This window comes from Saimiri boliviensis, chromosome 9, assembly GCF_048565385.1.
Source record: "Saimiri boliviensis isolate mSaiBol1 chromosome 9, mSaiBol1.pri, whole genome shotgun sequence".
Lineage (NCBI taxonomy): Eukaryota > Metazoa > Chordata > Mammalia > Primates > Cebidae > Saimiri > Saimiri boliviensis.
In genome coordinates, this window is record NC_133457.1 from 92,025,323 (window position 1) to 92,051,242 (window position 25,920).

Consider the following 25,920-nt stretch of genomic DNA (forward strand, 5'->3'; position numbering starts at 1 on the left):
TCCTGTTTCTCCTCAGGCCCTGTCCCAGATAAGCCCCTCAACCCCCGGTGCCTCCAGGAAGCCAGAGAAGCCCCTACACAGCCCATAGAGGGCAGAGAACGAGTCTGTCCTGTGGCCCCCATATCATCTCTTGGGGCCAGCATACCCTGGGGTCCAACTGAAAGGGAGAAGAGAGAACATCGCCAGGGCACCTACTGTGTGCTGAATGCCTGCTGAGGAGTGGGGGGGAGAGAATTTCGCCAGGGCACCTACTGTGTGCTGAATATCTGGTAGGGAGTGGGAGAGAGAACATCACCAGGGCACCTACTGTGTGCTGAATACCTGGTAGGGAGTGGGAGAGAGAACATCACCAGGGCACCTACTGTGTGCTGAATACCTGGTAGGGAGTGGGAGAGAGAACATCGCCAGGACACCTACTATGTGCTGAAGGCCTGGTGGGGAGTGGGGGCAGTAAGGGGCAACTTGTTTTCTGTTGGTTTGTGTCATCATTTCCTTTCCCTTTTGGATTTATTTTTGTTGTTGTTGTTGTTGTTGTTTTAATGCATAAGAAACTGCCTTATTGAGGAAGGAGAATCGCTTAAATGATCCTCAGTGCTGTCCTTCTCTCTCCTTGGGGAAAAAAAGAAAGAAATAACATCCGCTCCTTGATCTGTATGCACAGGAGAAACAGAACACCCTGTACTTTCTGAGCAGATAAAGGAGAGAAGAAAAAAGTGCTGGCTCAGCCAGGCAGGGAAGAGGAGGAGGGCGGGAAACAGACACTTGCCTTCTTGCTCCTGCTTCCATGGCAAAGTGGGGGCATGAGCCTCTTGCCCAGTGCCTGCACCCGCGCCTGGTTTATTCTCCCATGTTCCCAAGCAGGCTATGCCTGGGAGTGTCAAGAAATCAGGCCAGCCAGGGCATGAGTGCACCCCCCGGTCCCCTAGCAACTTCATCCAAGATGAAGCCAATTTTTCAGCCTGCAGGCCACCGCCTCCCCCAGCTGCCCAGAGCCACCACCACCCTGACTGAAGCGTCCCAAGAAGCCATACTGGACATAAGAAGGCAGCAGGGGACAGAGAGAGGGAAAGAGGGAAGAAAAACCCTGTTCTGTGGCAGGGTCGCAAAAGATGGATGAATAAAGACTTGGAATTCAGGTGACCAGAGTGGGCAAAGCCACCAAGCTTTGTGTGAACTGCCACTTCTTCATCCCATCCCCAGAACATCCTCCCAATTTCATTTTGACACCCTCAGAAATTTACACTCTAGTTACAGTGAGCTGAGATCAGACCACTGTGCTCCAGCCTGGGTCACAGAGTGAGACCCTGTCTCAAAAAAAAAAAAAAAAAAAAAGTAAAGAAATTTACACTCCAGGAAGTGCCTCCTAATGGCCAAATACTAGAGACACATGTTAGTCCTGGTCTTCAATGTTTGACCCTGTCAATCCCCCCTTTGGAAATGCCCAGAACTAAACTGGGGGCACCACCTAACTCCTAGCACTTCCCCATTGAGGTCAAATCACAGGAGCCTCAAGCAGCCCCAAGGCTCAAACCTGGAGGCACCCTTAGTGGGAGATTCTCCTCATTTATCGGTTCAAGCCATGGCAACCCCACAGCCTGAATCACTGTCACCTCCACCCCTAACTGCCCCAGGAGCACCCCCCACCCTGCCTCCTCTATCTGAGCCTCCCCTGTATGGGTCTCAATCTCCCAGTCCCACCCTCCAAAGACAAGCACAGCTGAGCATCTCACTGACCAGGGAATATAATTTAGCAATTCACTGAGCACCTACTATGTAGCAGGCCTCGGAACAATCTCTGCATGTCGGCCTTGCCCTCTGGACCCAGCTGGCCTTTCTAGCTTCAGTTCTCACTCACAACTGCCCCCAAAACATACAGATAGACCCCCAGCTTCACCAAAGTCTGGAGCCTCCCCAGCCCCACCTACCTGAAGGCCCACAGGAAACAGCCTTTCTCATATACATCAGAGAAGGTGGTTCTGCCAGGTGTGGTGGCTCACACCTGTAATCCCAGCACTTTGGGAGGCAGAGGCAGGCAGATCACAAGGTCAGGAGTTCCAGACCAGCCTGGCCAGAATGGTGAAACCTTGTCTCTACTGAAAATACAAAAATTAGCTGGGCATGGTGGCATGCACTTTTGTCCCAAGCTACTCAGGAGGCTGAGACAGGAGAAATGATTGAACCTGGGAGGTGGAGGTTGCAGTGAGCCAAGATTGCGCCACTGCACCCCAGCCTGGGAGACAGGGCAAGACTCCGTCTTGGGGGGAAAAAAAAAAAAGACAAAGAGGTAGAGAAGCTGGTTCTGGGTTCTCTTAACATAAGCAAACCCTTGTGTGACTTCAGGGCTGGGTGTTGCTCGAACCACCAGCAGAGCCTGCTCCATTACTGTTTTCTGAACAACAGACACCCTTGAAATATGAGTCCCTCCCACTGGTTCTGGTACTGGTTCTGCACTGTCACCTGCCCCCAGCCTACCCCCAAAGCACGGCATCTCACCCCAGGAAATTCTGTTGTCTGTTATCTCAAGAGTGAGGCTGAAGCTCCACAGCCACGGAGCAGGGCTGAGGTCCCAGGTTAAGACTGGTGAATCCCTGCCCAAGGTGAGCGCAGCCAAGCCATGTGAGCGAACCACAGTGGACTCAATCACCCACCTGTGTGTACGGTGCCCCTTCTTCAACACTGAAGCCCACCTCAGCATTACCCAAAAATCAGTACATCACATCCCTCTCCAAGAGTGGCTACTGCAACAAAACAGTGCCAGGAGAGGCTAGCCTTCAGTACCCCACACCCTTCCAAGACACCAAACTCTGGCCAGGTGTGATCAGAGCCATTACAGATGGCACACCTGCAATCCCAGAACTTTGGGAGGGCAAGGTGGGAGAATTGCTTTAGCCCAAGAGTTAAGAGACCGGCCTGGACAACATAGTGAGACCTAGTTTCTACTAAAAATTTAAAAATACAAACATATTCAGACTGTCTGAAACATAAAGAAAAAAATAAAAAATAGAATATTAGCTGGTTGCGGTGGCACGCGTCTGTAGTCCCAGCTACACTGGAGATCAAGGAGGAATGATGGCTTGAGCCTGGGAATTCAAGATTGCAGTGAGCTATGATTGTCCCACTGCACTCTAGTCTAGGAGACAGAGCAAGACCCTGTCTCTAAAATAAAATTAAATAGAGCTTTAATTTTTTTATATTTTATTTTTATTTATTTACTTACTTATTTATTTTTTGAGGCGGAATCTCACTCTGTTGCCCAGGCTGGAGTGCAGTGCTGCGATCTCGGCTCACTGCAACCTACACCTCCCTAGGTTCAAGCAATTCTCCTGCCTTCGGCCTCCCCAGTAGCTGGGATTACAGGCATGCACCACCACACCAGCTAATTTTTTTTTTTTTTTTTTTTTGTATTTTTAGTAGAGAGGGGGGTTTCACCATATTGGCCAGGCTGGTCTCAAAGTCCTGACCTTGTGATCCACCCAGCTTAGCCTCCAAACTGCTGGGATTACAGGTATGAGCCACCATGCCCGGCCGAGCTTTAATTTTAAAAAGAGAGCGACAGCCAGGTATGGTGGCTCATGCCTGTAATCCCAGCACTTTGGGAGGCTGAGGCAGGCAGATCACTTGAGCTCAGGAGTTCAAGACCAGCCTGGCCAACATGGTAAAACCCTGTCTCTATTAAAAATACAAAAATTAGCCAGGTGTAGTGGTAGGTGCCTGTAATCCCAGCACTCGGGAGGCTGAGCCAGGAGAATCTCTTGAATCTGGGAGGTAGAGGCTGCAGTGAGCCAAGATAGTGCCACTGCACTCCAGCCTGGGTGACAGAGCAAGACTCCGTCTCAAAAAAAGAGAGAGAGAGAGAGAGAGAGAGAAAACTCCTACTCATCTCTGGCTCCCTCTGAACACAGCCTATTCCCAAGTGTGCCTGGGCCTCGTCTTTTTCTCAAGGTCACCCTAGGATGAATTTCCTAATCTGTTTCCCAGAGAAAAGTGAGGCTTCTAGGAAATTGGCTCACCTGGCTCACTTTCCCTGGCTCTCCTTGGGGCCCAGGACTCCACCAGCTGAAGTGCCCCAAAATAGGTCCAGCCCTTCCACCAGCAGTCTCCCCCCTCCTCCAAGCCCCACATCTGCTCATGAGACCTGTCCAGGGCTGTGGTGCCCTCAGCAGCAGGAGACAGCTCACTTGCACCCTCCTCGACCAACCTTGGGGACTTTAAACCTCTCTTCCCAATGGACACTTCTATTCCCTGAGGGCAGCAGCCCGACCTCAGTTTCCCCAGAGGCCTCCCCCAACTCCGCTTTCTCAGGCTTCTAACAGGAGGAGGAGTGGGAGGGAGGCTGGGGACCTGCTCCAGGGGCACATCTTTGGACTGCGTGGAAGTGTGGGGAGGGATTTGGATTCTTGAGGCCCCCAGACAATGCAATTATTCTTCAAATGTAAAAACGCCCAGAAATCCCAGACCAGCTGCTTTGCACAACGGCCCAGACAAAGGGGCTCTGTGTCTGCGGTGAGGCCCCTCCCACCCCTCAACCAGGGAGGGGCTAGGCCCCAACTCCTCCCAGCCGGACCCTCCCCAGCCTCCTCACTCAGGCCAGCCAGGAAGTAAAAGGACTGCGCTGAGCCAGGCTGGGCCTCGCCAAGGAGAGAGAAGGGGGAGCAGGTGTGGGGAACAGAGAAGGGGCAGCCCATGAGCCCAGGAGACAAAAGGGAGGGAGAGAACACAGGCCCTGGAGCCCAGAGACCTGGGTTCAGGTCCAGCTCAATTTCTACCTTGCCAGGTGACCGCTGGGCCAGCGTGTCTTCCCTTCTCCAGGCCCCACTTAGCCAACACTTCTGAACTCACTCCAAGGATGCAGCCTCTGTACCCCACCACCGGGCACACTTGTCTAAGCCCTATCTGACATTTAAAGGCTTCCTTTGGTCTTAAAGCTCTCCCAACTGCAAAAGGGATAGGTACAGCTGCCTTGTAGGAAGATTAAATTAGCACAGATAAAAGGTGTGGCCATACAAAGGCAAGAGAGGGAAGAAGATCCCCAAAAAGACAAGGACAGAAGTCACCTTTCCTAGGGCCCAGAGCTCTGTCTCAATTACAGAAGAATCCCGATCTTCATCTGAGCTGAGAACCCAGCCTTCACCTTGGCCCCAACCCTAATATCAGACTGCACCTTGACCTTGACGTCATGCAGGCAGCCCACATCTGTATCTGACTGACCCCAACCCAAACTGACTCAGCCTGAGCCCCTCAACCCTGACTCAGCCTGGCCATCCTCCCCAGTGTTGAGGGGAAGTGGGCAGCAAGGGGGTGGCCATTAGCCAGCTCCAAGCTCATGAAAGGGAAAAGCTGTGGGGGCCTCTTTCAGCAGGGCCCCACCCCCAGCAATGTTCTCTGACCCTCACAGGCCAAAAACAGGGAAGGGCCCCATCACCCTGCCTGGCACCCAGACTTCTTTCCAAGCACACTGTCAATGCTACCCACATTTCTTCCCCAAAATCATAAAGTCCCTAAAAGCACAACTTCAAAAAGGCTTTGTGAGCCGATTTCATGTGAGAAGAAGGGGCCCTTGGCAGGCATGTGTTGCAAGAAGAGGCAGCCACTGACTCAGTGCATGGAGAGACACAGCCAAAGACCCGGCCCCCAAAGACACTGCAGCCCGGAGTGGGAGGCCCACCCCCGGGAGAAGGGAGCACTCTGGGGCCCTCTCTGTTTCCCTTGGTGCCCTGCAAGGCAGGATACAGCTGCACACCACCCAGGTTCATTGTTTTGAGACCCTTTTGCCTGGGAGGCATAAGGTGATTTTATAGCACCCTGTAGGAGCAGACCCAGGAGACTGCTCAACTAGAAGCCTAATTGGGGGTGGAGGAGGGGAAGAAAGCTCAGAAAGACCCAGAGAGGCTGGGCAGGCATAGTGAATCACACCTGTAATCCCAGCACTTTGGGAGGCCAAGGTGGGAGGATTGCTTGAGTCTAGGAAGTCAAGGCTACAGTGAGCCATGATCACACCACTGCACTCTAGCCTGGGAGACAGAGCAAGACCTTGTCTCAAAAAAAGGAAGCCAGAGAGAGGGCAGGGTCTTTCTGATGGGCGGAAAGCTCACTGGGGGCCTTGATGACACACGGTCAGTCAGAGAGAGAAACAGGTAGAGATGGGTCAGAACACAGCCTGATACTACAGTCCCTCCTTCATGCCACACCCCTGCAGCTTTATCCCAAGCTCTGGGCCAGCCCCACCAGCTCAGCTTCCACCTCCAGGCTCCTCACACCCACGCCCTGCTTCCCATCGTTGTGTATGTCTATCTGCAGATGTCCCTGGCTTCTGGGTAGACAGTCACCTCTCAGCAGGCAGAACCTCCATTCTTACCCTCAGGTCCCAGACCTTCCAGAGGTAGGCAAGCCCCATGCCCTCTTAGCAATCGGAGATCTGCCAGGAGGACTATGTCACTCCAGGATGCTCCTAGAGAAGATGAAAGTGCCCAGGCAGCAGCCTCTGCCACTACCAGTGTGACCTTGGGAGAGTCTGTTAGCACTTGAACCTCATTTTCCTCATTTGTCAAATGGGGACAATCATCCCTACCCTGAGAGAGGCCAGCCCTGACTCCCGACCCTATTCACCAGCCTTCTGTGTCCCCAGCAAAGTCTACTGCAGCTCCATTTAATGGCTCTCAGGAGACAACCCCATAGTCTGAATTCCCTCCCTCTGGGCAGGACCTGACACCTCAACTCTGAATTCCCCTCCAGGAAGTCATCAAGGACAAAGGTATAAGAAAAACCAGGCCTAGCATGGTGGCTCATGCCTGTAATTCCAGTGCTTTAGGAAGCTGAGGCGGGAGAATGGCTTGAGGGTCAGGAGGTTGAGACCAGCCTGGGCAACATAGCAAGACCCTGTCTCTACAAAAATAAAAATTTAAAAGTTAGCCAGGGCATGGTGGTGCACACCTGTAGTCCCAGCTACTCCAGGACTGAGGTGGGAGGATCACCTGAGCCCAGTTGTTTAAGGCTGCAATGAGCTATGATCGTGCCACTGTACTACAGAATGGGTGACCTTGTCAAGAAAAAAAAAAAGAAAGAAAGAAAGACCACAGAGCCAGTCACTGCCTTGGTGACGACGCTGGTGCAAGACTGCTAACAGCAGACCAGGTCACTAGCAGGGGAGGGCCAATAGGAAATGGTGCTCACAACTGCTCGCTTCCTTAGAAAAAAAGTCTCCTAGGCCGGGCACAGTAGCTCACACCTGTAATGCCAGCACTTTGGGAGGCTGAGGCAGGTGGATCACCTGAGGTTAGGAGTTCAAGACCAGCCTGACCAACATGGAGAAACTCCTTCTGTACTAAAAATATAAAATTAGCTGGGGCTGGTGGTGCATGCCTGTAATCCCAGCTACTCAGGAGGCTGAAGCAGGTGAATCGCTTGAACCCGGGAGGCAAGAGCTTGTGGTGAGCTGAGATGGTGCCATTGCACTCTATCCTGGGCAACAAGAGGAAAACTCCATCTCAAAAAAGAAAAAAAAGTCTCCTGACACAGCTGAAACCCAGAGAGAGGGAATACTAGCCTCAAGACCAAAGGATCAGCCCTGTTTTTGTTTTTGTTTTTGTTTTTGTTTTGAGATGGAGTCTTGCACTGTCTCTGAGGCTGAAGTGCAGTGGCGTGATCTTGGCTCACTGCAACCTCCGCCTCCTGGGTTCAAGCTGTTCTCCTGCCTCAGCCTCTTGAGTGGCCAGGATTACAGGCACCCGCCACCATACCCAGATTTTTTTTTTTTTTTTTTTTTTTTTAGATGGAGTTTCACTCTTGTTACCCAGGCTGGAGTGCAATGGCACAATCTCGGCTCACTGCAACCTCCGCCTCCTGGGTTCAAGCAGTTCTGCCTCAGCCTCCCGAGTAGCTGGGATTACAGGCGTGCACCACCACGCCCGGCTAATTTTTGTATTTTTAGTAGAGACGGGGTTTCACCTTGTTGACCAAGATGGTCTCGATCTCTTGACCTCGTGATCCACCCGCCTTGGCCTCCCGAAGTGCTGGGATTATAGGCGTGAGCCACCGCGCCCGGCCCACCATACCCAGATAATTTTTTGTATTTTTCATAGAGACAAGGTTTTACTGTGATGGCCAGGCTGGTCTCAAACTCCTGAGCTCAGGAAATCCACCCGCCTCAGCCTCCCAAAGTGCTGGGATTACAGGCATGCGCCACCCCGCCTGGCCTTAGCCCTGTTTTGAGACACCCAAGTCACCACAGCCCTTGAGAAACCCCAGGAAGAGACACTTCTCTTACACACACACACACAAATCATGAAAGTGTATTTCCTTATGTTTCATTTGATGACCCAACTTAATAAATAGTCCTATCCTTTGGGAACACCTTGTGGTACCACAGTTTTCAAACAGGTCCTGGGGTCTGAATACCAGTCATTTGAATCCCCACCACTTATTAGATGAGTGATCTAAGCCTCAGTTTTCTCATCAGTAAAGTGGGGATAAAGTGTGCTGCCACACAGGGGTGTGCGACAGTGCGTGCAGAGGGCTTATCCCAGAGCCAGCTGTGTGGCAGCAACAGTCCTTATGTTTCCCTGCAGGCCCTACTCTGCACACCAGTGGGAGTCACCGCAGGGAAGGCTGAGCCAGGTGACAGGCAGGGGTGGGGATGAAGGAAGCCCAGCCAGTAGAGAGGTCACAGAGCCCCCTGCAGAATGATTCCACAGCAGGGCCACCAGGCCTCAGACAGCCACCTACCACATGGAGACACTGTTACAGACTGACAATGGGAAGGACAGGGGATCAGGATAGAAGGGTCACCCCACTATCCTACTTGGTAGGGGTGCTTGGAGCTCCCAGGCTAGGATTGTGAGGCCACAGGTACAACACCAGGACAACCTGTGTGGCCACCAGCCTCTAAGACGATGCCCCTCAGTGATCCCTGCCTCCTGGGATTCATGCCTTGCTGCAGTTCTCTCCCAAGCTGACCACGGCAGCTAACAGGCTATTGCAGAAATGATGGAATGCTACTTCTGAAACTAGACGTAAAAGACACTGTGGCTTCCACCTGGCTCCCTTGGGCAGTTTACTCTGGGAGAAGCCAGTCACCATGTGGGAGAAGCCAGTCACTCAAGCCACCCTGGGGAAGCCCACAGGGCAGGGAACGGAGCCCTCCCATCAGCAGCCAAACCGTCCTGCCAAGCATGTGAGCGTGCCATCTTGGAAGCAGATGCTCCTGACCCATTCAGATGACTGCAGCACTGGCTCACACTGTGACTGCAACCTCATGACAGACCCCAAGCCAGAACCACCCAGCAAAACTCTCCCAAATTCCCAACCTACAGAAACTATAAGCATAATAAATGTTTACTGCCATTTTAAGCTACCAGTTTTGGGGTCTTTGGTTAGCTAGCAATATGTAACTAAGAGTCAGCAACTCTCTCTCCCCAGAGACTCCCCAAAGTGGAGGCTGCCAGGTAAACACTCCCCACCCAATCCCACTCAGGGCCTCAGATCCCTCTGTTCTGAAATGCAGAGCTAGGGTAAAGTGGGCAGGGAGCCCGGCCCAGGCCCTACAGCTTACAAGGCCGGAGAGACAGGAACTTCTCCCCAACCAGTACATTAGACTCACCTGGAGAATTTTACAAATGACCCCTCCTCCACCAGGTCATCTAAATTAGACTCTCTGGAGTGGGGCCCAAGCATAGACTTTTTTTTTTTTTTAGGGACCTACGTGATGCTAATGTACAGCCAAGGCTCAGTTGCAGCCTCCTGGCCAGCCCAGAGCCACCAGGGTCTGACAGTGCAGGAGAGGAGAAGGCAGAGAGAGCCTCAAGTCCAGGCAGTGCCCAAGGTCCCTCCACTCTGGGCTTAGGCTTGGGTCTCCCTCCACCCCACTGTTGCACAGCTCCCAAAGCCCTCTGCACTTCAGGAATATAAAGAACCTCAGGCAGCCAGACACGGTGCTCCTGCTTGTAATCCCAGCACATTGGGAGGCCGAGGTGGGTGGATCACCTGAGATCAGGAGTTCGAGACCAGCCTGACCAACATGGAGAAACCCCATCTCTACTAAAAATACAAAATTAGCCAGGCATGGTGGTGCACACCTGTAATCTCAGTTACTCGGGAGGCTGAGGCAGGAGAATTGCTTGAACCGAGAAGGTGGAGGTTGCAGGGAGCTGAGATCACACCACTGCACTCCAGCCTGGGCAACAAGACTGAAACTCTGTCTCAAAAATAAAATAAAATAAAATAAAATAAAGCACCTCAGGCCACACAGTCCTTGCCCAACCTTGCTCACGTACCGCCACACACAGCTGCACCCTCCTCATCTTTCTCTCTGCATCTCCAACGCCCTCTGAGGTGCAACCTCTGTACTGGGGCTCCTCCCTTAGAGGACAGGAGCCAGGAAGCCGGGACGGGGTCTAGCTGTGGGTGATCTTGGAAGGACTCTGTTTCCTCATCTGCAAAATGGGAATGACCATCACATCTGTTCTGCTCTCTGCTGGGTCCAGGCTCCTCATGGGAAGTCCTTAGAGAGACCCATATTTGTACGTTTTGTCTCCCCCAAGACGCAGCCTTGCCTGGCCCTGCATCACCCCCTGGGGATTCCGCAGCAATGGATTTAAGAGACAGGGCCATGCCCTGAGGCTCACAGCCAGGGAACTCAAAGGTACAGAAATAAGGATCATGGCGAATTCAAGAGGATGGGAAGGAACACCTAAGGGAGGGTGGAAGAGGAGGCAGGAATTTCCAGGAGAGAGAGGTGAGCTCCATGCAGGGGAACTGCACATGCAAAGACTCAGAGGCGCTGCTAACAGGATCATCTCTCAACCCAAGATTCCATCACTGCGCCTTTTCCCTCTCTCCTGAACTCACCTGGACAGGCTTGGAATCCCCTGGTCCCATGCCATGCACTCTCCTGAGCTTCCTTTGGGCTCACCCCGCCCCGGGAGTTGAGAGTCGGGAGTGGGGAGTGGGGAAGCCTCCCAGAATCAGGTGGAGAGAACACGCCTCCCGCCTCCGCTCAGGGCCTGCCCCAGCCCCACCCGGGCCGCCCTGCACTTCCTGGGCGAGTCAGCCACGCAGGTTGGCTCCCCGAGGCACCCCGGGGAAGGGCAGCAGGCACACCTGTCAGGAGGCACACAACCCAAGGCCTAAGGCACCAGGAAGGGGGTGGGGCAGGCACAGGCGCTGGAGACACACAGGCCCCGCCACCTTGGTGGCCGCGGCTGTGAATGGGAGTCTGGATGGGTACTGGGCAGGCAAGGGGCATGTTCCGGGCCCAGGGTGGGGCCAGTGCTAAGGAGACTGGTGAAAAGCACAGACAGGGTTCCTGGGTGAGGCCTAATGCAGGGAGGGGAGTAGCAGGGGACAGATTTTTCATTCATTCAAAAAAGTTTCTTGAGGGCTACTTGTGCCAGGCACTGTCTGAGGCACTAAAGATACTGCAACACCCAGATGCCTCCCCTCAAGGATCTGTCAGGTCAGGGAAAAGCAGGGCAGGGAGACAGGAAACTAAGTGCTTGCACAGGGGGGTCAGGGAAGGCCTCCTCCAAGGTGACTCTGCAGCAGAGGAGGCGCAGTGCTGCGTCAACCTCCTGGGGACTTGCTGAATGGCAGGATGTGGGGTGAGGGCAAGGGCCACATCAGCATGACCCGGGTGACCAGGCATGACACTGCTGGGACAAACCCGGACCAGTTTCAACTGTACCCACTGGTCATCATCTTTGCCCTTCACAACAAGTCGGTGGGGTCAGGAAAATGGCAGAAGCCAAATACCTCGGGGCAGGACTGCAGGGGAAAGGTCAGCCCAGGTTTCTGATTCCTAAGCCCAGTTCTCTCCTCCAGGCTGTCAGCAAGGTTGGGAGAGCTTCTCCAAGCCCCCTGCTATATCAGGGCCACACACAGCCCTAAACACAGGCCCCTGCATCAGGCATCACCTGCAGGCACAGCCCCACGGGAGTCAGTGTCCCCAGCGCCAGCCATTCTACAGCCTGGGCACTCACGGCCTGGGAGGTGTGAGCTGGCAGCTGAGGGGGTGGCTTCCCGGTGGGGTTTCTCCCCTGTCCCTGCCAGGAGCCTCAGCCTCACAATTCTAGGGTGAAGGAGAACAGCCCAGTCAGCACTTTCCACTGACTCTTTCAAAACCACTTACAAGAACTGAGGCCTGTGAGCAGCTCAGCCCGGGCACAGTTCCCCCTCGGCGGCCCCTCGTGACTCTGCACAAAGCCCAACTGTGCTTCAGCTCTAGCCCCTGGGAGGGGGTGGGGTCTCCCACAAGCCCATCCTTTCTCCTGAGCCACAGGGTCCCACTCCGCCCAGCCTGGGACCTGTGCTTTCTGCCCACAAAGAGACACGACGGCCCCAGTGTCAGAGCTGTCTGAGCTGTGTAGGATCCGAGCAGCCTTCCTCCCAGAAGGTGTGGACGGGCCTTCCTCCACTGCAAACCCTTTTCCAGCACAACCACCTCTCTTACGGTGTCCACACAACATAATTTATCACAGAGCAAAGGTGGTATGTATAATCACAAAACGAATAAAGAAAAACATCCGATAAAAATCTAGTCACCAGATGAACCTCACAGCAAACGACTGTTTTGCCCCTCCTGTGCCAGGCCCCTTACTGGGCACTTTCCATTCACTGCATCCTTGAATACTCATCAACTCCCTGCTGCCCATTTTATAGATGAGGAAACAAGGCCCTGAGAGGTTCAGAGTCACGACGGAGGCCATCCGAGTGGAGAGAGGGGCAGGGCCACACTGCTCAACCCTTGCTCGACCTCAGGCCCTCCACTCAGCCTCCCCAGGGGTTCAGCAGCCCTGAGGACTTCCCTCGTTCGGCAATTCCCCCACCTTGCTCCTCCCCACATCCTGACACTGCACACATTGTGCCAGCCACTTGGGGCTGGCAGGAGTCATCTCAAAACCCGGCAGCTCACTCCAGCTTCACTGCCAAAGCCTGGGCTGCCACCAGGAAGCTACCTGCTTTCTGGCCTGCACACTTAGTGAGGTCCCCTGGTCTCACTGCCACCCTGGTCTCACTGCCCCATGCAGCTGGATTAGGCTTGCCAGGCACTTAACTAGCCAGGCCCCAGCCCTTCACCCTCAGTCTCCTCCATAAATAGGGCCAGGGATGAATTCTGATTGCTTTGGCCAGCACAAAAGAAAATTCGAAGAGCAGGTAACTCCTAACGGCCTCTAGACAGTCCTCAGTCACCGGCCCGACTTTCCGCTCCTGGTGACTTTAGGGTACATTAAGTGTGCTCTCCTAACAAGTCCACAGGACTAACCAATAAAGCACTTTCCACAGAGTTCAACCACGAAGCACAGTCCCCCACCCAAGCGAGAGCTGGAACCGGGTCTCAAAAGCCACCTGGGTTTGTTTCAGAATGAATACATGGGCCATGGGCCATGACGTGATCCATCAAACACCTACGCAGTCGAGATGCTGAGTTTGGACAAGAAACATACTCGTTAGGCCCTTTTGTGGAGTTCAAAGAGGGATAACTCACTAGCTTTTGAAGCATCAAGAAACTCCCGTTCTTAAAATCCTGTCATCATTGCTACCACTCAATTTTTCACTGAATGCATCTGAGATACAGAGTGCAGTGCCAAGCATTTTGTGTGGAATATCTCAATCCTCACCTCAATGTCCCATACTACAGAGGAGCCAGCTGAGGTTCAGAGAAGTTCCACAGCCTGCGATTAGCCTGCCTCTAAATTTTATTTAGTAATATATTAAGATTCAGGCCTTGCTCTTTTTAAAATCTAATGAAGAAGAAACCGAGTGCAGTGGCTCACACCTGTCATCCCAGCACTTTGGGAGGCTGAGGCAAGCAGGCCACTTGAGGTCAGGAGTTTGAGACCAGCCTGGCCAACATGGTGAAACCCCACCTCAACTGAAAGTATAAAAATTAGCCAGGCATGGTGGCAGATGCCTATAATCCCAGCTACCCGGGAGGCTGAGGCAGAATCGCTTGAACCCAGGAGGTGGAGGTTGCAGTGAGTTGAGATCACGCCATTGCATACCAGCCTGCTCGACAAGAGTGAAACTCTGTCTCAAAAAAAAAAAAAAAAGTCTAATGAGGAAGCCAAGTTCATTGTCTTTCCTTGAATTACTTTTAAAACTCTAAATCTGGCCAGGTCTGGTAGCTCATGCCTGTAATTCCAGCACTTTGGGAGGCCCAGGTGGGCAGATCATGAGGTCAAGAGATCGAGACCATCCTGGCCAACATGGTGAAACCCTGTCTGTACTAAAAATACAAAAACATTAGCTGGGCGTGGTGGTGTGAACCTGTAGTCCCAGCTACTCGGGAGGCTGAAGCAGAAAAATCACTTGAACCCGGGAGGTGGAGGTTGCAGTGAGCTGAGATCACGCCACTGCACTCCAGCCTGGTGACAGTGCAAGACTCAGTCTCAAATTAAAAAAAAAAAAAAAAAAAAAAAAACAACTCTAAACCGTTTCAGATTAACTCTCAATGTTTTGCATTGTATATGATTTTTAAAATTTTCCAAAATAAGAGACAGTAAAAGGTGCCTGTGTGTTTAACATTTAAAGGCATCATTTAAAAATATTTCCTGAGAATGTGTTTTCCTTGGTGGTCCTGGGTGTCTCCTGCTTGAGTCATCCTAAAATCTAGCTGATTCAGCCTGCAAGGAGTACTACCACCACCCGCCAGGATCAGAGGTGTGGTGGCTAAGCTGGACTGGCCCAGAGGTCTGGTTATGGGTGGGGAGCATAGCTGAAGGTTTGAGGACAGGCTCTGAGAGAGCCATGGGGTGAGGAAAGGGCATCAAGCCAGATGTCCCAGAACCTGAGTGAGACCCAACATGCCTCACTCAGGCCCCACGGGACTGCATGGGGAACACAGGACCCATGTGTCTGCCAGGGCCTAGCAGGGGTGGCTAGGTTCTTTGTTCTGTTTTCTAATAAACTGCAACTCATTTCCAAGTGCTTGTTCTTCTGGCTTTAAGTCACATCTTCTTTAATGTCATCCCTCAAGAAGTAAGTGGAGCTGGGTGCGGTGGCTCACGCCTGTAATCCCAGCACTTTGGGAGGCCAAGGTGGGTGGATCATGAGGTCAAGAGATCGAGACCATCCTGGCCAACACGGTGAAACCCCATCTCTACTAAAAATACAAAAAATCAGCTGGGCATGGTGGTGCGTGCCTGTAATCCCAGCTACTCAGGAGGCTGAGGCAGGAGAATTGCCTGAACCCAGGAGGCGGAGGTTGCAGTGAGCCGAGATCGCGCCATTGCACTCCAGCCTGTGTAACAAGAGCGAAACTCCATCTCAAAAAAAAAAAAAAAAAAAAAAAAAGAAGTAGGTGGAGAAGAAGGGAATCTGGACTAAAAGGTGCTGTACTGTCCCCCAGCTAGGCCACCACGCTCCACCTGAACCCAGATGCTTTTCCTCATCCTCCAACCTCCCAGCCCCGGATTTGAGAGCACTGGGCTCCTGCATGCTTTAGGAAGGAAGACAAAGGGGCAAAGGAGGACAAGGGAGTAGAGCTGGGGCTGGGTAGCAAAATCCACTGGGCATGCCCCACCAGGGTCTCCGGGTCAGGACGGAGGGCCAGCGTCACCCCATGCAGCACTGAAGCTCCTCCTCCTGGGTACTGTTTAAAATACCATACGCCGGGGCCGGGCACGGTGGCTCAAGCCTGTAATCCCAGCACTTTGGGAGGCCGAGGCGGGTGGATCACGAGGTCAAGAGATCGAGACCATCCTGGTCAACATGGTGAAATCCCGTCTCTACTAAAAATACAAAACATTAGCTGGGCATGGTGGCGCGTGCCTGTAATCCCAGCTACTCGGGAGGCTGAGGCAGGAGAATTGCCCGAACCCAGGAGGCGGAGGTTGCGGTGAGCCGAGATCGCGCCATTGCACTCCAGCCTGGGTAACAAGAGTGAAACTCTGTCTCAAAAAAAAAAAAAAAAAAAAAAAAAAAAATACCATATGCCAGCTGGGCTGTGGCTCATGCCTGTAATCCCAGCACTCTGGGAGGCCAAGGCGGGCAGATCACAGGGTCAGGAGTTCGAGACAAGCCTGACCAACATGGAGAAACCCTGTCTCTATTAATGCCGGGGTTTTGTCTCTATTAAAACATACAAAAATTTAGTCGGGTGTGGTGGCTCATGCCTGTAAACTCAGCTACTCAGTAGGCTGACGCAGGAGAATTGCTTGAACCTAGGAGGCAGGGCTTGTAGTGAGCTGACATCCCACCAATGTACTCCAGTCTGGGCAACAAGAGTGAAACTCCATCCCAAAAAATAAAATACCATACACCATCTCCCCCACCTCAGCTGCTAAACAAAGAGCCTCACACCACAGAGGAAAGGAGGTGTGGCAGAGGCAAGGCAGGGTAGCCTCACTGACTGCCCTGAGAGTCTGAGAATGAGGGTCATATCTGCAGCCTGCCCCTTCCCCACACTTCGAGTCCACGAAGGGGCAGAGCCACTCTGTGGGAGGCCCTGCAGCACCGCCCCCTCCCGCAGCCCACCATCACCCACATCCTGCCTCATGTCTCACTAACACTGCTCTGATCACATCACTGCCCTGCTCAAAAGCCTTCTGTGGCTCCCCACAGCCCAATGAACAAAGGCAGTCCCTGATGCCTCCTTCCTGCCCGCAGGCCACCTGTCTCCTAGACGTACCTACCAGGATCCTCTGACTCTTCAGATCCAAATCTGTGACTTCTCTTTCTGTCCAGATCTCCCCCTGCCACTGGCCATTCCTCCAGGAAGCCAGTCCTGCTAGCTCCCCGCATCCTCACTCTTCTCCTCTGCAGACTGCTCTGCGCTGGTCTAACCAGGACCCCACCCCAAGCCTCATGCTGCTGGCTCTTGCCTTCTTCCCTCATGTCCACAATGACAAGAGCCCTCCCCAGGGTCCTTCCTTCAGCTATGTCTATCACAGTAGTAAGAGCAGTCAACCGGTATTAGAGTATCACAACAACCCAGCCACCCTCTAGGAGGGAGCTAATATTACCCTCATGGTACAACTGAGGGAACAGAGGCACAGAGAGGCTTTGCTTCTTGTCCAGAGTTCACAACCCTGCTGTGGTAACCTCTGAGATGAAAGGCTGGGGAGAACTTGCAGAGCAAGGAGATGGCCAGGAGGTATAAGGAAAAGGCCCTCTCAGAGTCCAGAAGATGGGCCAGGCACGGTGGCTCACTTCTGTAATCCTAGCACTTTGGGAAGCCAGAGCAGGCAGATCGCCTGAGGTCAGGAGTTCAAGACCAGCTTGGCCAACGTGGTGAAACCCAGCCTCTACTAAAAATACAAAAATTAGCCAGGCATGATGGTGAGCACCTGTAATACCAGCTACTCAGGATGCTAAGATATGAGAATCGCTTGAAACGAGGAGGTAGAAGTTGCAGTGAGCCAAGATTGCACCACTGCACTCCAGCCTGGGTGACAGAGCAAGACTCCACTAGGAAAAAAGAAAAAGAATCCAGAAGACCCAGGCCCAGCTACCTGGAAATCCCAGGCACCAGACAGGTCCTTCCAGATCCTTCCTCACTTATCCAGTGAGGCAGAGCCATTGCCACAAGAACCCAAGGCTGGCTCTCAGCCCAGAAATACCAGGGAGAAAAGGAAGGATGGCAGAGAGCTTCCTGGTAGAGGTGGACTTGGTAGGACGGGCACATCTGAGGGCCCTGGTCAGGAGAGGTCCCCCCAGGCACTGGCAGTGGGGTGGCAGTCACTACACCCAAAGGAAGGTGGGGAGGCAGACATGGAGGGCAAAGATTTACAGATGAAGAAACTGAGGCCTCAGAGGGGAGCCTGGCATCTCTCTCTCTCTGCAGTGCCCTTTTCTTCTACTGATTGACCAAATGTGCCCATCCCAGCAAGTCCACCTCTACCAGGAAGTCCACCTGTACTACCATGTTTGTGGCCTTCCAGTGAGCAGCATCTTTCCACATTAGCTCTTCCCAGCAGGTGTTTTCCTGGTCGGTGGGACATTATTGGCAGTTAAAGATTTCCATGGTCAGATCAGTCTGGGGAGAAACACTAAACAGTTTCTTTTCTACAGGACTTGTCAGGGCCTTTAATTCTCTTAAATGTATTCTGAATCTCCCACAGGGTGGTGGAGTGAATTTGCTAGTTTCTACCCTTATTTGTTCCCTGAACCCTTGAGATTGCACAGAACAGTCTTAGAAATGTTATCCCCTTCCATCCCGCAGGACGGCCTGGCCCCGGGACAGGGATCAAAATGTGGTGTGACTAGTTCAGCCTTGCTCTCCTTTGAGGAGGTGTGTAGGATATCTGGGGATCTCAGACTGAGAGTCGGTCAATACTCACCCTGCCAGCCCCTATTGGCGCTGCCCAGGGCAGCAGAACCTTTCCCCTTAGCGTCTACCGTCTGCACCTTACTTTGGATGTGGTGACTGCTACCCCCCTGCCAGCATCTGGGGGACCTCAACTGACCATTGTCCTCAGATACGAACCCCAGGCCATGCAGAGCCTGGGGTGCAAGGCGCCTTGGAAGACCCCCAAAGAAACCTGGATGGTTTTTCCAAGCAAATTGCTGATTTGACCCCATCATTAACATGTAAGTTTTAATATTAAGTTTAAATTTAATATTAAACTAAAATGTGTTAATCTGCCATTCTGGGAAGGTACAATGCCCCACCCTGTGATAACCCCCCCAGCAGGGACCTGAACCCCTCATTTCACAGATTAGGAGACAGACATCTCAGAGGGGAGCAGACACTTGCCTGTGGTGGCCCAGCCAGGGCAGAGCAGAGAGAAGCATCCAGGCGCCCTGCCCCCCCACTCCCACGTATACCGGGGAGGTGGGCAAACTGGGATGAGACCCCAATGGCAGCTCACGTAACCATCAGCAGCAGCAACAAGGACTCGGGCCAGGGTGAGGGGCACCGCACTCACTGGAGTGATGGCCGGGCAGCTGGGGAGACTGCGGCCTTTTATGAGGCCACGTCACAGCTGGAGCTAGAGGGCTGGATCAGCTGTTTCCCCAATCTCTCAGCCCCGCCCTGGCTGGAGGAAGGGTGCTCACCCCAGATTGGTTACCCACAGTGCTGGCCTCAGCTGTGGGCAGAGATAAGGTGCCCTCCATGCTGTCTGCATGTCACCCTGCCCTGGGATACAGTCACCCAAGATACCCCATCATGGTCTTGGGAGCTCCTTACAGTCAGAGGTCCTGGAAATCAGACCTATGTTCCTGGCCTATGACCTAAGCACCCAGAGGCCCTCGCACAGCCCCACCTCCCAGCAGAGTGGCCCCTACAGCTCACATCTATAGTCCCCTCTGTCCTGTCCCCAGCCCACCTACACCACCCCCCAACCCCTACATTGGCAGCTCCCTACACATCCGGCAACACTGGAGCCACAGGAGCCAAGGTGGTTCCCTTTACCTGTTCCAGGTCCCACCTGAAATCCACTGATCTCTCAACACCCCAGTCTAAATCCTTGCTATACAAAGCGTGGTTCATGGAGCAGCAGCATTGCACTGCCAAGGAGTTACTAGAAATGTAGTCTCAGGCTGGGCACGGTGGCTCATACCTGCAATCCCAGCACTTTGGGAGGCTGAGGCAGGTGGATCACTTGAAGCCAAGAGTTCAAGACCAGCCTGACCAACATGGTGAAACCTTGTCTCTACTAAAGATGGTGGTGGGCACCTGTAATCCCAGCTACTCAAAAGGCTGAGGCAGGAGAATTGCTTGAACCGGGGAGGTAAAGATTGCAGTGAGCTGAGATCACGCCACTACACTCCAGCTTGGACAACAGAGCAAAAGACCATCTCAAAAAAAAAAAAAGAAAGAAAGAAATGCAAAGTCCCAGGCCTCACCCCAGACCTGCTGAATCAGACAGGACAGACCTGCATTTAACAAGCTACCCAGGTGATCTATGCGTTAGAGTTTGAAAAGCACTTTTATAGACGACTGCTCTAATCAAGTCATTGCCCCCGTGCCCTATAACCTTCCAAGGCTCCCCAAGGCCTACTGAATCAAGGCCAGACTCAGCCGCTTGGCAGCCAGCACCTTTCCCAACCTGGCTTCAACCCACTTCTCCCCCTCCACCTTAGGAATGCCATCCCCTCCTCTGTTGGCCAAAGCCACCCAAGACTTCAGAATCCTCCCAAAGCACCACCACCTTTGGGAGGAGGGCCTCATTATATCACACCTGGCATGGTTCACGTTTATTTCCTGGAGAGCAGGAACCATGTCCTGTGTTCGCAAAGGCTCTGAACACCAGGCTGAGGCACAGGAGATGCCAGGTGCTGACCACAGCTAACAAGGCCCAGTGCCTACTTGTAAGGAAGTCCACCCCAGCTCTAGCCTGCCCGCTTCGGGCTCACCCAAAGCCTTCACTTCAACTCAGCAACAAGGACTTGGGCACCGTGGACAGGCCTCCTCCATGCTCCCCTGCCAGAGAAGGGAGCCCTTCCTGACAACCCTGAAAGCTGGTGAGCTTCCAACAGCAATGTTTTCCCTGTGCCTCACCTTCCACTAACCCTGCCTCCCTCTCTTCCTAGGAGGCTGGCAGGATCTGTCCAGATAGATGGGCAGATCCCCTTAACTCTGGGGCTCAGAATTTGGAGGAAACAGGCCCCATCCCTGTGTGGTCAGCAAACCCTTCCTCAGCCAGCCCGCCAGGTCCCTAGGAGGACAGGTCACCTGCTTGGAGTCATCCTTATGCCAAACAGGAAAGCCTGGCAGGGCAGAGCTGTCACACCCTCCTCCCTCCTTCCTGGCCCAGTTCCTCAGCTTGGCATCCCCTGGGAAGTCTCCTCCTCTCACAGAGTCTACAAGGAGAAGGCACTCAAGCATGTGACCTTCAGGGAGCAAAGAAAAAAAGTCCCTCTAATCCCATTTTACAGGCAGATGACAAAAGCAATACTAAACCCAGAAGGGTGACATTCTAATGATGGCATCTCAGGCAGAGAGCGGTAGCTGAACCAGAAGCAGTAGAACTTCCCAGCACCCCAAAATCACAGTGTACATGATGCCCAATCCATTAGCCTGGGTCCGGAGCCCCTCCTGGAAGAAAAAGTGGGGCATGAAGCAGAAAAACTCACTCACCCACTCCAAGCGAGGACCCCTGCTACCTTAAAGGGTGTAACTTTTTTTTTTTTTTTTTAAAGATGGAGTCTTGCTTTGTTACCCAGGCTGGAATGCAGTGGTGCGATCTTGGCTTACTGCAACCTCTGCCTCCTGAGTTCAAGCGATTCTCCTGCCTCAGCCTCCTGAATAGCTAGGATTACAGGCATGTGCCACTATGCACAGCTAATTTTTGTATTTTTAGTAGAAACGAGGTTTCACCATTTTGGCCAGGATGGTCTCAAACTCCTGACCTCGTGATCCACCCACCTCGGCCTCGCAAAGTGCTGGGATTACAGGCATGAGCCACTGTGCCCGGCCAAGGGTGTAACTTCTTTCCCACCTCCGCAGCCTCCAGGCCAGGCAACTCTGGGAGGCAGGAAAAGCCTCTTGTTAGGAATCCCTCAGCTGACACATAACTGAGAAGCATGAGAGAAGTGACAGAGTGGAGTGGTTTCAAGCATGGATTCTGGAGCCAAGCTGCTGAATTGAATCCTCACTCTGTCACACAGTTGTATGACTGTGCCTTAGCCTTCCCATCTGTAAAATGGGAATAAGACCTACTTTATAGAGCTGTTAAGAGGATTAAAGGAGTTAACATTTGCCAAGTCCTTAGAACAATGTAGGGCATCCAGTAAATATGCCAGGGCCCTGCCCTGCCACTTGGCCTCTGCTTGATTCCTCCCACCCAGGATGTCCTCCTCATCCCCTCCTTTCCCAGCTCAAGGCCTTTCCTAGGCATGCCAGCTTGATCCCAGATCTGGACCACCGCCTCTATCTCTAGCATCCACCCCATCGTGTTACCTCGGTCTGCCCCTGTCCCCCTGTCCAGGGCCCAGCTCCCCTCCCTCCCAGATCTCTGGTCCCCTGGCTCTCAGTCATTCATCCAGCCATACAATTCAATGCTCAACCGGCTCCTCTGTGCAAACAGAAGAGCTGTGGGCAGAAAGGCAGGGGTCTAAAGAGAGAGCCCCCCCACCACCAGGGCTGGGCACCCAGCAGTCACCCAAGAGAGTGGGCTGAAATCAATCCCTGGTTGCCCAGACTGCCCACATCTCCTGAGCTAGAGAATCTCCCTCCCATCCAACATGCACACATAGCCCTCTGCTGACCCAGCCTGGATTTCTACCAAAGAAAGCAAAGGAAATCATTTATCCCAACCACAGTGACAAACACAGGCTCACAGCCCACCGGCTGCCCTCGGCATACAGGCCTGCCCTCCAATCACCCGTACCTTCTCCCTTTCCCTTTTTCACATCCCATTAGCGCCCTTAGATTCTTGCAGCAATCTGCACAATTGCTTTTGTGGAAAGAAAATAAAAATCCTCAAGGTCACTTGAGGTTTAAAGGGGGTTCCTGTGCTCACTGCAACAACCTTTCTGCCCGACCCAGCCCCAACCTGCCCACCTGGATAAAGATTTCCTGGGCATCTACTATCTGCTAGGCACTGTGCTCGATGCTCCAGATACAGCCCTGGTCCATTCAGTCAGGGTTCCAGCCCTTAAGAAGCTAGATACATCAAGCACACAAACAACCATAACAAACGGTTGCAAACTGTGATAAATATAATAAAGAAAGTCAGTCAGGTGCTGTGATGAATTACAGGGGACTTCCCAAGACTGGGAAGGCATTGAGGAATGGATAATTAAGTGAAGACCTTAAAAATAAGAAAGAGCAAAGCCAGGCCAGTAAAGGGCACTGGAAAAACACTGTGGCAGACAAGATAACAGAAGCAAAAGTCCTGGGGCAGGAAAAAGCTTAGTGGGTCCAAAGGGCAGAAATGACTCCGATGTGTCTGTCAGGGAGAATGCAAAGTGGACAGTGGTGAAGATAAGGCTGGGGAGGTCAGCAGTGGCCAGAATGTGAAGGGTCTGATAGGCTGGGGGAAAGCTTTGAGATTGTATTCAAGTGTGACAGGGAACTATCAAGAATTTTAGAGAAATAAGGTGGTCGCATCAAAAGTTTCTGTATCACGGACCAGTGCTGTATCTGGAGCATCGATCTAAAATAGATCAGAGGAGGGCAAGTGCAGACCTGGGGAGAGGGTTAGGTGGCATGGCTTGGCTTGGGGTAGGTAGCCTGGGGCGTAACAGTGGAGTCAGAGCACAGAGAGCAGGCCTGAGATCAATTTTGTGAAAAGAACCAAAAGGACTTGCTCTTGGTGGAATTGTGCCCCCTTGTTTCCCATCTTAAAAAGTGAGTAGATGGGCTGGGTGCAGTTGCTCACACCTGTAATCCCAACACTTTGAGAGAACTCAGGTGGATTACCTGAGGTCAAGAGTTCGAGACCAGTCTGGCCAAAATGGTGAAACCTCATCTCTACTAAAAATATAAAAATTAGCCGGGTATAGTGGCAGTTACCTGTAATCCCAGCTACTCAGAAGGCTGAGGCAGGAGAACTTGAACTCAGGAGGCGGAGGTTATAGTGAGCGGAAATTGCACCATTGCACTCCAGCATGAGTGACAAGAGCAAAACTCCATCTCCAAAAAAAAAAAGGTGAGATGATGGGCCATTCACTGAGAAGGGAAGGCCTGGGGAGTGGCGGCTGGGTTATGTTTCATCCACATTAAGTTTTTTGTCATCCAGGACATCATAAACCATCAGATGGGGGGTTAGGTAGAGAGGCTGGGGCTGGAGATAAAATTTGCTCTTTAAAACCATGAGAACGATGTACATTTAAGATCTGTGTGTTTGCAAATTGATAATTGATTTTTAAAATCATAAGAAAGAATGAAACGGGTGGGGGTTGTAAATAGACAGGGGAGAGAAAGGGGCCATGGACAGAGCCCTGGGGCCCTCCAACGTTTGCAGCTGAGTGAAGGAGTTGTCTGAAAAGAAGTCTAAGAAAAAAGGCAGCCAAGGAGGGAGGAAAACCAGGAGAAGCCAACGGAAGACACTGGTTCTTGAAGGAGACTGTTCAAGGAGACCAGGAGAGGTGGAAGACCTGCTTGTGGGGGCGTGGAGTTCACTGGAGAGCTGGGCTGAGGCCGTTTCAGTGAAGGGGTGGGACCCAAGTCAGGGCAAGCCAGCTAAAGAACGGAAGAGCTGTCTTCGGAAGGAGCGAGTGCAGAAGGCTCGCCAGAGAAGTTTTGCGGTGAAGGGAAGAAGGTCCGAAGCTGGAGGGAATGAGGGATTAAGGCAAAAAGGGGGCTCTAAAATTGGTGAGACAGGGTGCCAAAACATATTTCTTAAAATGCTGTGGACGATTCGGTGGAAAGGAGCCGCTTCTAACACTGGAAAGAGGGGAGGTAACTGCAGAAAGGGGGACAGGGAGAGGACCCTGGAGCCCGAGCAGAGGCAGAGCCAGCGGCAGGAATTGGGATGCTTCCTCACCCTAACAAGAGGGGAGGGGACAGAGGTGGCCAAAACCAAATGTGGGGCCTTCCCTGCACACTTTTGATGCTTGGCACCCCGGCCTGCGCTGCTCCCTGTAACCCCGAAGCACCTGCTGCTGGCTCCAATCACGGCCAAGTTGCCCCTACAGACTGGTACGTGATGTGCCACCAACAGCGGGCTCTGCAAACAACCTGTGGGCACCTCTCACTATACGTGCCAGCCACCTCGCCTATCTCAGCGGGCCAAGGCCCCCTGGCGCAAGCTCCACAGGCCCCTCACCGGCAGTAATGGAGCTCTCGCCCCCACCCCAGGGCAGTGGCTTTCCTCAGCCCCTCCCCCAAAGTGAGCCCTCCAACACACCCGATCTCTTTGCGAGCCCGGTTCCCGCTAAGCCCGGGGCAACCCGTGAGCCCCTAGTTGGCCTTTAGGAGAATGCTGCTCCTCTCCCTGCCCGGGGCTCCCAAGGGGACCACCCGGACGCCCGGAGCCCAGAGGGAGAAATCAGTCCAGCCTCTCCCGGCGTTTGGGTCATCACCCGGGAGCCACCTCTCCTCTCCCCGGTGCCCACCCTCCTGGCAGCCCGAGTCGTCGCGGGGCGTCCGCTCCCGGCTTTGTCTGCGCCCACGGAGCGCGCCTGCTGGGCGCCCGGGACGCTACCCTCCCGCACGAAACCTGGGGGTCCGGCCGGCCCTCTACCCGCGGCGCCCAGCCCGGGCCGCACAGCCCTGGCGCCGGGATCGCCACCACCCCGGCCCACACCACTGCTTTCCCCCGCAGGAGTCAGGGGGGCGCGGCGCCCACCGCTCCCCGCGAGCCAACCGGAACGCCCCGCACCCCCGCCCGAGCGCCTGAGCGCCGCGCTGGCCGCCCCAACCCCGGGCCGACCGAGCCCTCGGGGACCGCTCCGGGCCCCTCACCCTCTCGCGGCGGCCGCAGCCCCTGCCTGCGCCGGGGGGAGGCTGAGAACCGGGGCCCGGGGCCGGAGAGCGGGCGCCCCGTACCTTTCCCTGCTGAGCCGGGGAAGTAAGTCTGCGGCGAGCGGCGCTCCGGCCTCGGCCTCCTCCGTCTCTCCTCCTCCGCCAGCCGCCTGGCTTCCTCCTCCAGCCGCCGCCGGGACCGTAGGGGCCCGAGCCAGCCGCCGCGGCCTGTGTGGGGCCCCGCTCCGCCTCGCGTCCCCTACCCACCCGGCTCCGGCCCGGCCCTCCGCTCCGCCTCTGGGCGGGGACGCGCCGAGCTCCTCCCCCGGCCCGCCCCGCCGGGAGCCGGGAAGCTGGAGGCCGCTGAAGCCGGAGACTGCGCGATCCCTCCCTAGGAAACCCGGGCCCCGCGCCCCCATCTGGGCCCGCACCCAGTCCCTCGCTAGCACGGTCCCACTCCCGCAGGGGACCCACCGCGGGACAGGCCCCAGCGCGGAGCATGGGGCGGCAGAGGTTCAGAAGCCTGGAGGGTAGGGGTCGCCCTGGAGAAACGGGGTTTGATGCTCCCCTCCAAGAGAGAACCGTTTGGGGACAGGCTTCAGGACTGGGCAAGTGAATTTCAGGTGAGGTTT

The 25,920-nt window shown here is 53.8% G+C and overlaps 1 protein-coding gene across 3 annotated transcripts in view; it reads right to left on the reverse strand.

Annotated features, from left to right (window-relative positions):
• Positions 1-25,565, reverse strand: part of SMOX (spermine oxidase) — a 43,747-nt gene extending 18,182 nt beyond the window's left edge. For 2 of the 3 annotated variants that reach the window (XM_039479684.2, XM_039479685.2), the window contains exon 1: positions 25,373-25,565. The gene's annotated coding sequence lies outside the window, so the exon portion shown is untranslated. Of the gene's footprint in view, positions 1-18,688; positions 18,953-25,372 lie in introns of those variants that run through there. The other variant, XM_074406292.1, reaches the window with a different exon arrangement.
• Positions 25,566-25,920: the final 355 nt, after the last annotated feature.